Source organism: Apium graveolens, chromosome 9 (genome assembly GCF_009905375.1).
Source record: "Apium graveolens cultivar Ventura chromosome 9, ASM990537v1, whole genome shotgun sequence".
Lineage (NCBI taxonomy): Eukaryota > Viridiplantae > Streptophyta > Magnoliopsida > Apiales > Apiaceae > Apium > Apium graveolens.
The window spans coordinates 49382383-49393473 of record NC_133655.1 but is presented as its reverse complement, the minus strand read 5'-3'; positions in this window follow the sequence as shown (position 1 = coordinate 49393473).

Sequence of the window (11091 nt, the reverse complement as noted above, 5' to 3'; positions counted from 1 at the left end):
TTGATTCTTGTGTTTTCTTTAGCTAGTGATTTAAGGGAAACACGCAAATGATATAATTCATTGGACATATCATTTATGGCTTCATTGTATTCAATATTAGAAAACTGAGAGAGGTCAGTAGTAATTACCTGGTTGCTTGATGAACTAGTTTCATTTTCATCAGAATTAGCCATCAGGGCTAGGTTGACATATTCCATATCATCATCTTCATTGGCTCCATCTGCTGCCCAATCATCTTGAGTCAGAAAAGCTCTTTCCTTTTGTTTGAGCAAATCGAAATATTTCTTTTTGTAATCAACTTGCTCAAATTTCTTCTTATCAGAGGATGGCTTTCTGCACTCATTTGCGAAGTGTCCACTTATGCCACAGTTATAACATTTGAACTTAGATTTGTCCACCATGTTTTTGTTTGACTTAGTGAATTTTGCATTTTTCCTGAATTTCATCTTTGCAAACCTCCTGGATAGAAAAGCCAGATGTTCATCAACATCATCAGAGTCATCTTGACTGGAATTGTCTTCAACCTCAGCTACTTGCTCCTTTCCCTTGCTTGATTCTGATTTGCTTGTGCCAATTTTGAGACTTGGCATTGTCTTTTCTTCATTCCTGGCTTCAATCTTCTCATTATCAGCTACAAGTGCAACTGATCCACCTTTCCTTTTTCCCTTTTCCAACAGCTCATCTTGCTCCATCTCAAGTTCATAGGTCTTCAAAATTCCATATAATCTTTCAAGTGTGAAGTCCTTATAATCTTGAGAATTTCTTAGAGAAATAGTCATAGGCTTCCATTCCTTTGGTAGAGACCTCAAAAATTTTAAATTGAAGTCCTTGACTTGGTACACTCTGCCATACAGCTTCAATCCATTCAACAATTTCTGAAATCTATTGAAGATATCATTCAATGATTCTCCTTCTTTAAAATGAAAATATTCATACTGTTGAATGAGAAGCTGCATTTTGTTTTCTCTAACTTGCTCAGTACCTTCACAGATAAGTTGTATAGTATCCCAAATTTTCTTAGCAGTTTGGCTGTTAATGACATTGTCAAACATATCTTGACCTAGTCCATTAAACAGAATGTTCATGGCTTTCGTGTCCTTGTGAACCTCTTCAATATCTTCAACAGTCCATTCTGCTTTTGGCTTGGGAATAGACTGTCCAACAGCAACTATTGCAGTAGCAGCTGTGGACACTTTGTGAGGGATGTGAGGAACATTTTCAATGCAGTTGATGTAGCTTTCATCTTGAGAGAGAAGATGTAAATGCATCTTTACTTTCCAGTGATGATAGTTATCTCTTTCCAGGATTGGAATCTTTACACCAATATCCTTCTTACTCATGATGTTAGCAGAATAGATCTTTAAACTCTTTGTATGTTAAGAGCTTGCTCTGATACCAATTGTTATTGCCAGTGGACTAATAATGAGATTTACAGAAGGGGGTTGAATGTAAATCTCAAAACTTTTTGAAGTTTTGAGCAGTTTCTAAGACTAAGTGTTTTGATGAACAAATGTGTGTGAATTGCTTTAAGCTAATACATACAGATATATATTCAAGCACAAATGTAAAGAACACAAAGAACTTAAAAACTTTTCTGGTGGATATGTTGTTCCATCAGAGATGTGTTATTTCAGAAATCTGTGAATCAAAGAATTGATCACAGCTGCGTCCTAGTACAAACTAGATGATTTTCTCTCTGGATTTTTCTAAACAGCTCTTGAAAATTCACCACCTAATTACTAGCTGCTACTTGGTTTATATAACACCAAGTTTATAAGTGAAGACAAAACTGTAGAATACAATTAAAAGATTCTTCACATGTTTCTTCTTCATTTCTCTATCCAATGCAATTTAGGTTTAGCTGTGAATCTTTGAATACTTCCTTGTTTGCACCAGAATGGAAATGCTGCTTTTTCTTGATTCCTCCTAGAGGCTGCCACATTCCAATTTGTCTCTGTCAACCCATGTGCCTCTGTCAGCTTATGAATTGTCACTATCAACTGCTATTGAACTTAGCATCCGTTGAAGCTTTCATCCGTTGAAGCTTTATCCGTTGAAGCTTTATCCATTGATGCATTAACAGTTGAAGCTTTATCCGTTGAAGCACTCATCCGTTGATGGATGTTATCCGTTGATGCTTTATAGACATCCGTTGAAGCTTTGTTTCTCATCCGTTGAAGGCCTTTAATATCGGTTGATACTACTTCACTTATACAAAATTACAAGGCATGAAATATTTACAATTAGCCCTCCTATTTGCATATCCACTAGTAGTCAACATGACTTATAATTTCCCACAACATCTAAGAATTACAACTTAAATACAGAGAATGAAATGTGCTACAATACTAAACTTATTTCTAAGTAAAGCTACTCCTTCAACGGATAGCCAGAATGGTCTTATCCGTTGAGGCTACAAATACCAGATTTCTACTTAAGTGTTTTGTTGAACTTATCATCAAACTAATACACATATTCCTAAAAAATGTACTCTGCTTCTGCAGTTGATGTGGAAATTGACTTTTGTTTCTTGCTAAACCAAGAAACCAATCTGCCTCCAAGAAATTGGCAACTTCCACTTGTGATTTTTCTGTCAATTTTGCAACCTGAAAAATCTGCATCTGAGTAACCTATTAGTTTAAAGTCTGATTCTCTAGGATGCCATAATCCCAGATCAGCTGTTCCCTTAAGATACTTGAAAATTCTTTTCACAGCTGTTAAGTGAGGTTCTCTTGGATATGCTTGAAATCTTGCACAAAGACAGGTAGCATACATGATATCAGGTCTACTAGCAGTTAGATAGAGTAGAGAGCCAATCATACCTCTATAATAAGTAATATCTACTGATTTTACCAGTATCCTTATCCAATTTTGTTGTAGTGGCCATGTGAGTGGATGCACTTGAACAATCTTGCATTCCAAATTTCTTCAGCAAATTTCTGGTGTACTAGGTTTGACAAATAAAAGTGCCTTCTTCATTCTGCTTGACTTGAAGGCCCAGAAAATAGCTAAGTTCCCACATCATACTCATTTGATATCTTGACTGCATCAGTTTGGAAAACTTCTTGCACAGTCTGTCATTTGTAGAACCAAAGATGATATCATCAACATATATCTGAACCAAAAGTAAGTCCTTTCCATGGTTGAGGTAGAACAGTGTTTTGTCTATAGTTCCTCTGTTAAATCCACTTTCCAGAAGAAACTGAGCTAAAGTCTCATACCATGCTCTTGGAGCTTGCTTAAGGCCATAAAGTGCTTTATCAAGCCTGTAGACATGATTTGGATATTTGGGATCTATAAAGCCTGGAGGTTGTTCAACATATACTTCTTCTTCCAATTCTCCATTGAGAAAAGCACTTTTCACATCCATTTGAAAGACAGTAAACTTTTTGTGAGCAGCATAAGCCAAAAATATCCTTATGGCTTCCAGTCTAGCAACTGGTGCAAATGTTTCATCATAATCAATTCCCTCCTGTTGAGAATATCCTTTTGCAACCAACCTTGATTTATTCCTTGTAATTATGCCATCACTATCAGTTTTGTTTTTGAACATTCACTTTGTACCAACAACAGATCTGTTCTTTGGTCTTGGCACTAGGGTCCAGACTTTGTTCCTTTCAAATTCATTTAACTCTTCCTGCATTGCTTGCATCCAATCAGCATCTTGAAGAGCTTCTTCCACTTTCTTTGGTTCAGTCTGAGAAAGAAAATAATTATAGAGACATTCACTTGAAGTAGCTGTTCTAGTTCTGACACCTGCATCAGGATTTCCAATAATTAAGTCAGGTGTATGTGATTTAGTCCACTTCCTTGCAGATGGAAGGTTTTCTCTAGAACTGGATGCTCCCCCATGATCCATGCTATTTTCATCAACATTTTCTGATGCTCCTCTGAAACTATGCTCTCTGAGTTGGATACTTCAGGATTTAAGTTTTCAGAACTATCAGAACTTGGCTTATCAGAACTTGATGAATCAAAATTTGAAGAGCCAGTTGTATGTTCTGATGCGTCTTGAGATGTGGTTGTATCTTCAGTATGCTCCCCCTGCACAGGTGTATCTTCCCTTGACGTAGTCGCCACAGTTTCAATAACATCAGAATTTAATCCATCAAAGTTTGCAGTATCAGGATTTAGACTGTCAGGATTTTCAGTATCAGAATTTAAGTCTTCATTTTCAAATCTCAGCTGATCATGATCATTGAAATCTTCAAGTCCAGTAATCTTCTTATCATCAAAGGAGACATTGATAGATTCCATGACAACTCTTGTTCTTAAATTGTAGACTCTGAAGGCTTTCGTGGAAAGTGGATATCTAACAAAAATTCCTTCATCAGCTTTAAAGTCAAATTTGGATAGCTGTTCAGGATGAGTCTTAAGAACAAAACACTTGCATTCAAATACATGAAAATACTTCACCTTTTGGTTTCTTTTTCTTCACAATCTCATATGGTGTCTTTTCATGCTTGTTAATGAGTGTTGCATTCTGAGTAAAACAAGCAGTCTGCACAGCTTCAGCCCAAAAATAGGTTGGTAGCTTTGCTTCATCAAGCATAGTTCGTGCAGCTTCAATAAGAGTTCTATTCTTTCTTTCAACAACTCTATTTTGCTGTGGAGTTCCAGGAGCAAAAAATTCCTGCTTGATTCCATGGTCTTTGCTGAACTCTTCCATTGTCAAATTCTTGAACTCAGTGCCATTATCACTTCTTATGATCTTCACAGAATCTTTGACCAATTTATCCAGTTGCTTGACATGATCAATCAAGATAGATGCAGTTTCACTTTTTGTGTGGAAGAAATACACCCATGTGTATCTGGTGAACTCATCCACTATGACCATAGCATATTTCTTCTTTGCAATAGACATGACATTCACTGGACCAAATAGATCTACATGAAGTAGGTGATAAGGCTCAAGAATTGATGATTCAGTCTTGCTCTTGAATGAAGATTTTCTTTGTTTAGCCTTCTAACATGAATCACAAAGGCCATCAGGAGCAAATACTGATTTTGGCAGTCCTCTCACAAGATCTTTCTTGACCAGTTCATTTATATTGTTGAAATTTAAATGAGAGAGTTTCTTGTTCCAATTCCAGCTTTCTTCAATTGATGCTCTACTCACCAGACAGATTGCAGACCCATCAGTACTTGTTGAAAGCTTGGCTTCATAAATGTTACCATGCCTGTATACTTTCAGAACAACTTTTCCTGTAGATTTGCTTACAATTTCACAGTGTTCTTCAAAGAAATCCACATGATAACCTCAGTCACAGATTTGACTAACACTTAGCAGATTGTGTTTAAGTCCTGAGAACAGAGCTACTTCTTTAATGATGACATTCCCAAGATTGATATTGCCATATCCCAATGTTTTTCCAATGTTTCCATCTCCATAAGAAACACTTGGGCTAGCCTTCTCCACAAAGTCTGATAGCAAGGCTTTATTTCCAGTCATATGTCCTGAGCATCCACTGTCCAGAACTAGGATGTTTTTCCTGTTGCCCTGCAATCATAAAGACCACTAATGATTAGTTTTAAGGACCCAGACTTGCTTGGATCCTGTGGCCTTATTAAGTTTGTTAACATTTGCAGCGGATTTAGCATCAGAGTTTATGTTAACATTTTTCTTATCAGCATTTATACTATCAGACTTTGTATCGGAACTTACACTAGAAGGAACAATGCTAACTTTCTTTAAAGAAGGTTTTATTTGATAATAATCATAGTACAAACTATGATATTCCTTACAAGTATAAATGGAATGCCATAAAATACCACAATGATAACAAGGATTTTGTGGCCTATATCTAACATACTGACTCTTAACTCCTTTCTTTGAAGGTAAGGAGTTTATGTTCTTATTCTTCCTGTAAAAAAAAGCCAGATGGTTAGAACTTCCACAATTATGACATATTTTTCTAGGAGCATTAGGAACAGGCTTATAATCATTGCTTTTATTTATACCTTCCTTCCATTCCTATTTTTTCTAGGAGACTTTACCTTGTTTATATTCTTTACATCTTTCGGCTTATGCTTAAGCTGCTTCTTTATCATTAAGCCTACGTTTACTTCAGTTGTCTTTTCCTGTTTCAGTTTGTCAGAAGTTAATTTCTCTTTAACTTCTGATTTCTCAGTTTCAGACTTTACAGCTACAAACTTAACAGGTTTTAACTTTGGCTTTTGTTTAACAACTATAGGCTTAATATCTACAGTTCCTTTATCATTCTTATCATCTCCATAACCTAAGCCCTCTTTCCAGTTTCCACTAATTAACAAATTCTGAGTTGTTCTGCCAGAGTTAGTCCAAGTCCTGATAATCTCTCTTTCCTTTTCTAGCTCAGTTTTTAGAGATTCATTCATTTTAAGTACTTTATCCCTAACGTAGAAAGCATCATCTCTATCTTTCTGAGTTTGATGGAACATGACTAACTCTTTTTCTAAATAATCATTCCTCTTTTTACAAGCAAGATTTTCAGAAGTTAATCTTTCACATGTTAAAGTTTGATCTCTATAACTAAGGAACATGGTTTTAAGATATCTTCTCAACTCATTAATATCATCAGTATGAAAGGCATAAGTAGTTTGAGGTACCTTTAACTCAGCAGCTTCAGGTCTGCTATCACCATTTGCCATATCAGCATTTGCCATCAAGGCATAGTTATCCTCACTTTCAGAATCTGAAATGTTTGTCCAGCTTTTCTTCTTTGTGATAAGAGCCTTGCCTTTGTCACTTTTCACTTTCTTACAATCAGGAGATATGTGGCCTTTCTCACCACAGTTGTAGCATTTGACATTTGTGTAATCTCCTCTATCAGACTTCCCTCCTTTGCCTTCAGATTTTCTGAAATTCTTCTTATCAGAACTTGCATCTTTCCTGGAAAACCTCTTTCCCTTCCTGAACTTTCTGTATGCAATCATTGTGATTCTTTTCACCATAAGAGCACACAGCTTGATCATCTCTTCATCAGCATCGATCTCAGGCAAGCTTTCACATTTCTGAGTCATCATCACTATCAAAACTTGATGACTCAGTATCAGACTTTGTGAAGAGCGCTTTTCCCTTCCCTTTCCTTGAGGTAGCTGCTTTGGGGGATTCTTCTTCAGCCTTAAGAGCAACTGTCCTTGACTTTCCTCCTTTCCTCTTGCTTCTTTGTTCCATCTCAAGTTCACGAGTCTTGAGCATTCCATAAATTTCATCAAGAGTTGTTTCTTCAAGATTATAGCTGTCTCTTATAATTGTTGCCTTCAAATCCCAACTTTTAGGAAGAGCTAACAGGAATTTAAGGTTTGAATCTTCAAGATCATACTCCTTATCAACCAGTGACAAATCATTCAAGAGTTTGACAAATCTGTCATATAAATCAGTCAATGACTCATTAGGCTTTGAGTCAAAGTGTTCGTACTCTTGAGTGAGTATTGTCTTCCTGTTCTTCTTAATTGAATCAGTTCCCTGGCACCTTATCTCCAAGGCATCCCATATCTCCTTTGTAGTCTTGCACTTAATTACCCCATTTGACATTACATTATCAATGGAACTATGCAGCAAGTGTCGTACCTTAGCATCCTTAGCAATTGATGCGATATCTTCAGCAGTGTAATCACTCTTCTCCTTTGGTACAGACTTTTCTGCTTCACCTGCAACTACAACATCGAGTTTTGTTGGCTTGTGAGGTCCTTCATGGATTCTGTCAAGATATTATGGATCAGTAGCTTCCAGAAACATAGTCATCCTCACCTTCCATATGGGATATTCGAATGGCTTCAGTATGGGAAATCTAATAGCCTCATATCGACTATGGATTTGAGTCTTTGGTGGTTCTTCAGTTTTGGTGGGCTTGGTTGGAGTTTCTGCTTCCTATGTCTGTGTTTATATATCACACAGTTACAAGATAATCGCTAATTGATATAGAATATAATTCTGCTTCCTAACATATATCAATCAGTTATCTTTTCTTCCAAGTATTCCATTCTTCAGTCATATCTCTTCTTACGTGTCTTGATCTTCTTTCCTTTCAATCAGCCGCCTTCCTTATCTGAAAGTTTCCTTTAAGTCCTGATATTATCTCCTAATAAATATCTCCTGAACCTTAATTACTGATCACTTAAGTTCTGACTTCAGTATAAGTGCTGATTTCAGTTAACTACTGATTTGTCCTGTTTAAACAAGATCTGAAAACTAAATATAAATCATATTAGACATGACATTATCAAATATATCTAACACGTTCTATTTGCTTTCAATTGTTCTTATGCCTTATATGCATCACCCTTATTGTTTAATCTGAACCCCGATCGTATACGTGAATATAATGACTTGTGACACCCTAACCTTGAATTATCTGCATTGTTCATACCTGTTTTGATATAACTTTCATTTCAGGATCATGCCACCTAAAAAGAAGAACCCGACAACAACTTCTACCACATATCCTAATATTCTTTGATTGTTGGAAACCTTATAACAGCAAACAAATGTTATAGCTCAACAACAAAGAACTCTTCAACAACAATTTGAAAACCAAGATAACCGTGAACCACACCAACCACCCGATCCACCAGTACCACCTCGACAACTTGTCACTTTCAAAGCTTTTCAGAATGTGAATCCACCTACATTTCATGATACCACTGATCCAGTAATAGCTAACATATGGATTAAGGAAATGGAAATAGCTTTTGAATTGGTTTAGCTAGGAAAAGATCAGAAGATGCCATATGCTACTTACTTTCTAAAAGGTGAAGTCATCTATTGGTGGGATTCAGTGAAAGCTATGGAGGCAAATCAACCAGTTTCTTGGGGAAGGTTTAAGAAGTTATTTCTGGAAAAGTATTACCCTAAGTACATGCAGAATCAGATGGAGCTTAAATTTCTTGAATTGAAGCAAGGAAGTATGTCTGTATTGGAGTATGAGAAGAAGTTTATGGAGTTGTCAAGGTTTGTGACGAAGTATGTGAACACCGAGGAGGAAAAAGCAAAGAGTTTCCAACAAGGATTAGAGCCTTGGATCAGAGATAGAGTGGCCATGTTTGAGCTTGATACTTATGCTGGAGTAGTACAGAAAGCTGCTCTGATTGAGAGTAACGGGATGCAGTCAAGGAAATAAAAGGATAACAAGAAGAGAAAGGTTCCATTTTATGGAGAGAAGTCAGAAGCCAGAAGCTCACAAGAAAGGAGTGCGAAAAGGATTGGATTCCACAAAGGTGGAAATTTTCAAAAGAAGGGAAATTTGAATAAGAGACAAGATCCTAAGGGGAACAACTAGTCAAGCCAAGGACAAGTTGGAGAAAATAGATTTCAGAGACCAGAGTGCAAGCACTATGGAAAAAGACACCCAGGAGTGTGTAATAAGCTGAACATGTCATGTTATAGATGCAACCAGAAGGGACACTTGGCTAATGAGTGTAAGGTATCGAAGCCGGGAGTTAGATGCTATAAGTGTGGAAAGGCTGGACATATAGCTAGGGAATGCAAGTCAACTGGACCAGTCAAGGCTTTGATGAATGTGGCAAGTACTAGTGCACACGTGCCAGCTGAGGTATTGGCATTACCTCCACCATCTATAACAACAACTCAACAAGAAACAGCAAGGACATTTGATTTAAAGATTGTTAGGAATATATGTGCATTAGTTTGATGATATGTTTAACAAAACACTTAAGTAGAAGTTTAGTGTTTGTAGCCTCAACGGATAAGACCACTTTGGCTATCCGTTGATGGTGCAGCTTTACTTAGAAATAAGTCTAGTGTTGTAGCACATTTCAGTCTCTGTATTTAAGATATAATTCTTAGAAGTTTAGAGAAAATATAAGTCATGTTGACTACTAGAAGATATGCAAATAGGAAGGCCAATTGTAAATATTTCATGCCTTGTAATTTTGTATAAATGAAGTGGTATCAACGGATATCTTAAAGACCTTCAACGGATGAGAAACAAAGCTTCAACGGATGTCTCTAAAGCTTAAACGGATAGAGCTTCAACTGCTAACACATCAACGGATAAAGCCATCAACGGATGAAGGCTTCAACGGATGTTCTGTTAAATATCAGTTGATAAGTGGTAGTTGTAACAGCAGACAGAGGCACATGGGTTGACAGAGATAACTGAAATATGGAAGCCTAATTTCAGGAACATCAGAAAAAGCAGCCGTTCTACTCTAGTACAAAGAGGCAATAGTCAACAAAGTACTTGAGTGATATGGAGAAGAAACAAGTGGAGAACTTATTTTAATATTGTATTTTTATCTTTGTCTTCACTTGTACACTTGGTGATATATAAACCAAGTAGCAGCTAGTAATTAGATAGGAATTTTTCCAGTGCTGTTTAGAAAAATCTTGAGAGAAAAATTATCTAGTTTGTACTAGGATGCAGCTGTGATCAACATCTTGAATCACAGATTTTCTGAAATACCATCTCTGGTGGAACAACAATCAACCAGAAAAGTTTTTAAGGTCTGTTGTGTTCTTTACATTAGTGCTTGAATATATATCTGTCTGTATTAGCTTAAAGCAATTCACACACTTGTTTATCTTGAACACAAAGCCTTTAAAACTGCTCAAAACTTGAAAAAGTTTTGAGATTTACATTCAACCCCCCTTCTGTAAATCTCATTGTTAGTCCACTAGGAATAACAAAGATGAAGGACGCTGTTCAGAATTCTGAGGTGATAGCAGGTAAACTTTTAATGAATAATGTTGAAGCTAAGGTATTGATTGATTTTGGAGCTACTAGATCTTTTATATCAGAAACTTTTGTTGATAAACTTAAATGTGATAAAATGACCTTGAACGAGGTAATATATGTGGTAATTGTGAACCAAGAGAAGATTCATGTGAGTCAATTATGTCCTAAGTGTGAGATAGATATTTCGGGGCATAAATTTTCAGCAGACTTGATACTTTTCAAGTTAGGGGAGTTTGATATAATCTTAGGCATGGATTGGTTAGGAGAGAATAACGCTAAGATAAATTGTAAATCCAAGAAAGTGTATTTAAAGATGGAGAATAGAGAGAAAGTAATATTTAAGGGTCAGAGGCAAGAGCGACTGTTTCTTACAATCGTCCAGGCTAAGAAACTGCTTAGGAAAGGTTGTGAA